Consider the following 7,252-nt stretch of genomic DNA (forward strand, 5'->3'; position numbering starts at 1 on the left):
GGCCAAGGAATATGTCATAGAAGAGCACCAATTACTACTCAATAGCAAGAAAGGTTTCGGGTGAGTCAAAAAAGGTAAAAAGATGAGTCTCCTCTCTCCAAAAATGAGGAGAAACTAGGGTTAGATTAAAGAATTATTAATCAATAATTAAAGGTTGCTGAGAAAGATATATAGTTGTACTTATGTTTTGGTAATTTTTTAATGTTCTCTAAACTATATATCCTATCTATATGTAATAATTATCAATTCTAATTTTTCTCGCTCTAATAGTTCCTTCCTCTATGCCCTTTAGAATAGTGAAAAAGGCTAATTCTACTGTAACAATGACAACAAAAACTCCCTGTATCCCCCTCAAAGTAAAAGAAATTGCTAGGCTTTCCTTAGCCTAATAATTCAGGTCTTCTTGACCCATACCCTAGACACCACTGTCATTTGTTAGTGGTTTACCCATATAATAATTATCCCTTCCACATTGCAAAGGTTAGGGCATGGTGCCCCCATTGTAAAAGTAAAATTTTTCCCCTTCGTGCCAGAGAAGAACTCTGAAATTTTTTTCTTTTTTCTTTTATGAAGTGTTTTCTGTACATTATTGCAAAATTTGGGCTAAGCATTTGGTTATAGGCTTTGTGTCATTTGTGGCTCCTACAAATCCCCACCAAAAGAATTCCCTTTTATTGCTTATGCCAAGCCACAATATATAGAAACCACGATGAGGAAAGTTACAATGTGAAAGGAATAATTGTACTCAGAAGGCAATCACTACCCTAATAAGTAGCAGTCTTACAAGGACTAGCTGAAAAAAAAAAAGTAATCACAGCCCCTCAAGGGGATAAGGTTTCTTTCATTGCAGTTTGGGGAATCATAATACGGGCAAACAATAGAGTGTCAACCCAGATGATAGGATGCCTGGAATAAATCCTTGCAGTACGGGGAAGGAAAGAGCATTTTCCCCATTAAAAAAAAAAAAAAATCTGACTACTGTTTAAGAAGATGGTCCTTTTGTGCTTACTTCAGCAGCACATACATTAAAATTGGAATGATACAGAAAAGATTAACATGGCTCCTATGCAAGGATGACATGCAAATTTGTGAAGCATTTCATTTAAAATTTTCAGCAGTTGAAAATATTGTTTGCTAATTTTGATTAAGCCCAAAATCCTTTCAAAGGGGCTATGTGATTTCCTTGCCATGTAATAAAATCATAGTTTCATTGACTCAGGGTTCTGAGGGACCTTGGTCTAAGCTTATTTTATCCGTGAGTAAAATGAGGCAAAATGTCTTGCCCAAGGCAATATATACAGTAACTGATAGAGCCTTGATATAAATCAGAGTCTCCAACTCCAGGAACAGTGAACAACCTTTCCATTGCACGGTACCATCTTTAAAAGGAACCAGCCTCTGATGGCTCAGAACTCTCATCATTCATTTTCCTTGTAAGGAAAAAATTTTCAGAGAATTAGTACCTAGCGATGTATTATTAGTAGGATACCAAATTACCTGACCTACTTGTAACTAAAGACATTTTCTCCAACACATTCTCTCTTATGTGGTTCTGTTAATAGTAATTAAGAAAGCCATGTGATCACTTAAATTGCCCAATAATTTTGGCAGAAAATTTGCTTTTGAAAAGAACAATTTAATGTTGCTAATTAACACTACTACACTTAAATTAACAGTATTGCAAGGCATGAAGAATTTCACATCTGCTCTTTCTGCCTTGTTTCTAAGTCAGGTTAAACACTCTATATTGGTGAATGGTGGTATTAAGTTGTGGGAAAGTGTTCATAGTCAAGCTAACAATTTATTACAAATCACAACATAACAATAAATCTAGCTTTTACACTTGAAAAAAATAACTATTATTTTAAAGAACAACTTTATGCTGAAAAGTTCAGGAAGCTACCTCCAACTTCACAGAATCATAGCTTAAGATGCCACTGGATGTTTTTTGACTTGTAAATTGAGGCATTGATTTTACAGTTCCCTAAAACCTCAATATCTTTTTCACATGAAGTAGTGTTATAGCTACACCCTCATCCTTTATTATACTGCTAATTTCTTAACCTAAATATAAGAAATTTGCATGTATTCTCTCTCTATATATATATACATATATTATACATACATATATATGTATAATTAATTCATAACCACATCAATTTAGCAGTTACTTACAACAATGTAGGATACAACACATCCATGCCTGCCTATCCCCTTTAAATTTCATCTACATTTTTCCATATAACTGCATAATAAGAGACACATGAAATGTTCTGGAGACCTTTCCTGAAAATGTATCAGTGGAGAAATCTGATTATCATCCTTCATCTTCACAAGATGACCAGTCCATTTTTTCATTTCAATCATCATTGAAGTCATCAATAGTACCTTTTACTCCTGGTCTTTTTTAAGATCTTTATTATGCTGCAAACTGTTAAATCCCACCATGCCTCTGTGCCTCTATGTTGTGTTGATTGTTAATTCTTCAGAGACTGTTGTATTTCAGTTCTTACTGTCATAAAGCAACACTGGTGGGATATTGATTATTTTAAATGGATATTTGTTTTTATGAGAAGCTTAAGTTTGTTAAAAGGGTTGTAATTTTCTAAAAGCAACCTAAACCCACTTTCTAATTGAATTAGTTATTTATTTGTGTTCGTTTTCCCAACTATACATACTGGTAGACAAGTTATATTAGACTGTGTACCAAATTGCATTTTGTAATCTGGGCAATAGCCATTCTTCATCCATTTGGTCTTCCTTATGCAAACAACTGAGTGAAACTCCTTTAAATTATTATAGATCTCTTTCAGGAGACTCTGCAATGTTCTGGAGTTTGAGGTAATTGGTACATTGTCATCTACAAATGGGAACATCTGGAGAACCTCATCATCCACAAGGAATTAAATTAATATTATTATGTTTGGTCAATTGTTCTAACCTATAGAATTCTTTTTTAAATTCTGTCATATGGCATGTTAGTCACCCCTTTGAGCTTTCTTTATGTAAAATTTTGGCAAATATGCCTTCTACATTTTTATTTTAGGCACCAATAAAAAATGTTTAAAAAAACACAAGTCCAATTTTTAAAGTATCCCATTAAAGACTCCGCAACTTGACATTGATTGACCCATCAGCATTACAAATCATTCAACGAATTCTAAACTCACTTAACTGTATTATCTTGTCCAAGGCTAGCTTTGCTGAAATCTAGATATTCTCTTGACCTACCAATGTAGCTGTTTGAATTTTCTGTTTTGTTTCGTTTGAAAACTTTTGATTTAATTTATATAGGTAACTCCCAGTGCAGTTATCTAGTTAAAAGAGAGAGACAGAGAGACAAAGACAGACAGAGACAGATACAGAGAAAGAGAGACAGAGAGAGACAGACAGAGAGATTAGTTTGGCACTAAGTAATCTTAATAAAGTTATGTTGGCTTTTGGTGATCACTGCTTCCCTTTCTAAATATTCAGAATAGATAAAAAATTCAAAACATTCTTCTTCAATACCTGTTATGTGTGTGTGTGTATATATATATATATATATATATATATATATATGTAAGTCACTTTGTTAAATGTTTAGCATAGAAAGACAAATGCACAAATGCTTATGAGATTTATGACATTGAGAAGCAGGTCAAAAAGACCTATGTTTAAATCCTGTCCTCATATATTTACTGGCTGTATAATACTGGGCAAGTGATTTAATCTCTATGTGTCTTTCCTCATTTGAAAATGAGAGAGTCAGTAACATGAACTAGTGTTGAGCAAAGTAAGCAGAACCAAGAGAACATTGTACATAGTAACAAGACTATGTGATGATCAACTGTATTAGACTTGGCTCTTTTGAAGAATACACTGTTTCAAGACACTTCCAATAGACTTGGGATGGAAAATGCCAATTACATCCAAAAAGAAAACTATGGAGATCAAATATGGATCAAACTTTTGTTATTTGCTTGTTTTTTTTTTCCCCTCTCTCATGGTTTTTTCCCCTTTTGATCTGATTTTTCTGCACAGCATGACAGATATGGAAATATGTTTAGAATAGTTTCTCACATTTGGCCTGTCTCAGATTGCCTGATATCTTGGGGAGGGGAGAAGAGGAGAAAGAAAAAATATGAATGCAAGGTTTCGCAAATATGAATGTTAAAAATGATCTTTGCATATATTTGGAAAAATAAAATACTATTTTTAAAAAAGAAAGAAATGAAATGAGGAAGTCGGGATGCATAATGTCTATGGATCTAATCTACAGAGGTATATCTAATCCATAATCCACCTCTCAATCCATGATTCTATATATAACACAAGAATACAAAATAAGAAGTTATAAGGTCAAGGAAAGGATTAGAAGATGAGAGTTTTTGTCTTCAGAATTTGATTCTTGAGAGCTTCCCATCTTTCTTGAGTTAACTTTTTTTTTCACAGAGTACTAAGCTGTGGTCTCTGAGCTTTCCTTTCCCTGAAGCATCTGAAAAAAATGTTTTAATAAATCCAGAGTACATTGCACATGATGCCTAGCTTTTATTTCCTTCTTTATAATAAATTCTGTGCCCCTAAGGTTCCTATCATTTCTACCTCAGAAGTCTTGAAAACTTCCTTTCATTATTTTTCACAGTTCTTTGCATAAGACAGAGGCCTAGTATTGGTATGCTCATTTACATGATTAGGGTTTTCTAATATCTACTCTGTGCCCTTTTAAACAGTCTTAGTGGTGATCCAAAGAACCCCAGGACTCCTTGAGGTATCTCAAAAGATTTCTTACTTTAATTACTTTTATAAATGAAATCTCCCAGTCAGAGTTTATAATACTAGCAGGTAGACTAGGAGGCTGCCCCAGGGGTATGATTTCAATGAACATTTTAAAGGCATTCTTCCCCAAAAATATTAACTACATTTAAGAAATTATAAGATCCTTAAGAGATTTACTGTACTTCATCTTTGAAACTATAATGCATACAGCTGTCATATATAATGCACACTAAATAGTTGTTTGCTAGCTTTAATAATTGTCACTTCACCATTAGAGCTTTGTTTCTTTGGATATTTTGGATTTTATTCAACTATTCACTTTCCCAGACAACATTAAATGATAACTAGAAGGAAGCAAGTAGAACAATTATGTGGGACAGTGACTAGAGTGCAAACTCTGGAATCTGGAAGATTCATCTTCCTGAGTCCAGATTTGGTCTCAAACACTTCCTAGCTATATGACCCTAGACAAACCACTTAACTCTGCTTCAAGTTCCTCATCTAAAGAAGAAAATGACAAACTACTCCTGTATCTTTGCCAAGAAAACCCCAAAGGAGTCAGGAGGAATCCAACAGAACTGAAAAAATCACAGAACATCAACAGAATGGAGCAAGATCTCATAGAACCCAGTAACAAGTTAAGCCCCAAAGGAGCTACTAAGAAAGAGGATACTAAAAAGCAAGAAAGAGTTGTTGTCCAGTTATTTGAAACCAGGTCCTCTGACTCTAAATTCGGTATTATTCCCATTATCCCACTATCAATCAATACATGTTTATTAAGCACTTTCTGTGTGCTTTACTGTGCTAAGTCCTAAAGATATAAAAAGAGACAAAAGGTATTCCCTGCCCTTGGGGAATTTACATTATAATGGAGATAACATGCAAAGGCAACTATACAAGGCAAACTATAAACAGCATAAATAGGAAATGATTAACAAAAGGAAAGTACTAGAATTAAAAAGGGTTAGGGAAGACTTTATAGAAAGTAGGATTTTATGGCAGCCCTTTTTGTAGTGGCTAGAAAATGGAAAATGAATGGATGCCCATCAATTGGAGAATGGTTGGGTAAATCGTGGTATATGAATGTTATGGCATATTATTGTTCTGTAAGAAATAATCAGCAGGATAAATACAGAGAGGCTTGGAGAGACTTACTCTGATGCTGAGTGAAATGAGCAGAACCAGGAGATCATTATACACTTCAACAACAGTACTGTATGAGGAAGTATTCTGATTGATGTGGATATCTTCAACAAAGAGAAGATCTAACTCAGATCCAATTGATCAATGATGGACAGAATCAGCTACACCCAGAGAAAGAACACTGGGAGATGTTTGCATGTTTGTTTTTCTTTCCAAGTTATTTTTACCTTCTAAATCCAATTCTTCCTTTGCCAAAAAAAAAAAAAAAAAAAAAAAAAATTCAGTTCTGCACACATATATTGTACCTAGGATATACTATAACATATTTTAATATGTATGGGAATGCCTGCCATCTAGGGGATGGGGTGGAGGGAAGGAGGGGAAAAATTCGGAACAGAAGGGAATGCAAGGGATAATGTTGTAAAAAATTATCCATGCATATGTACTGTCAAAAAAAAGTTATAATTATAAAATAATAATAAAAAAAGGAAGTAGGATTTTACTATGTATACTCTTTTATTCAACAATACTGCTACTAGGTCTATATCTCAAAGAGATCATAGGAAAAGGAAAAGGATCTCTATGTACAAATATACCCAGAGCAGCACAAATTTAAAAGTAATGAAGGAAGGAATGGGGGAGGGTGGTAAGGATATAACATAATTGGACATGACTTTAAGGAAAATCACTTTAGAGACTTCAAGGAAAATGGATTAAAGCAGGTAGAGATTGGAAGTAGGCAGACCTAATACCAAGGCTATTCCAGTATTCATAGTGATATCATAACATCTCTTAGCAACAGATTGGACAAGGAGATGAGGTGTGAAAGACTGAGCAATCCAAGATGACTCCTTTGTTTCAAGCCTAGAGGATTAGGAGATATGTCTAGCTTCAAGAGAAGGCTGGCTGACTGGCTAAGAACTACAGATTTTGATATACATCTATTTCTCTAAGTACTACCAAAATTTCAAACTAATTACTCACAGGGCCACTTGAATCATTTTTGCTAAATTCAAATTTTTAATGTCTAAATTAGGTAAAAAAAAATCATTCACTTTTTTTTTTGGGGGGGGGGAGTTGTTTTTGTTTTATTTTGTTTTGTTTTGTTGTACCAGTCAACAAGTGTTTGTTAATCACCTAAAAGGTTTCAGGCAGGAATTGACAGGTTATCCATCAATTCCATCTAACACTCATTTAGTTGAGCAGCCTCATTTTCCCATCTTTCTGACCATCACGATTCTCTCAAAATGAGATTTTCAAAGATACAGAGATAATGATTATAATGTAATGTAATGACATGGAAATTCTCAAAAGAAGAGAGCTTATTATATCTTTTATGCCTATCATATCT

General features: G+C 33.9%; 1 non-coding gene across 1 annotated transcript; it reads left to right on the plus strand.

The window, feature by feature from the left end:
• The first annotated feature begins 1,001 nt into the window (after positions 1 to 1,001).
• Positions 1,002 to 1,108, plus strand: LOC141541972 (U6 spliceosomal RNA). The gene has a single exon (XR_012481986.1). It is a non-coding gene; the product is annotated as a U6 spliceosomal RNA (small nuclear RNA).
• Positions 1,109 to 7,252: the final 6,144 nt, after the last annotated feature.

Source organism: Sminthopsis crassicaudata, chromosome 4 (assembly GCF_048593235.1).
Source record: "Sminthopsis crassicaudata isolate SCR6 chromosome 4, ASM4859323v1, whole genome shotgun sequence".
Classification (NCBI taxonomy): Eukaryota; Metazoa; Chordata; class Mammalia; order Dasyuromorphia; family Dasyuridae; genus Sminthopsis; species Sminthopsis crassicaudata.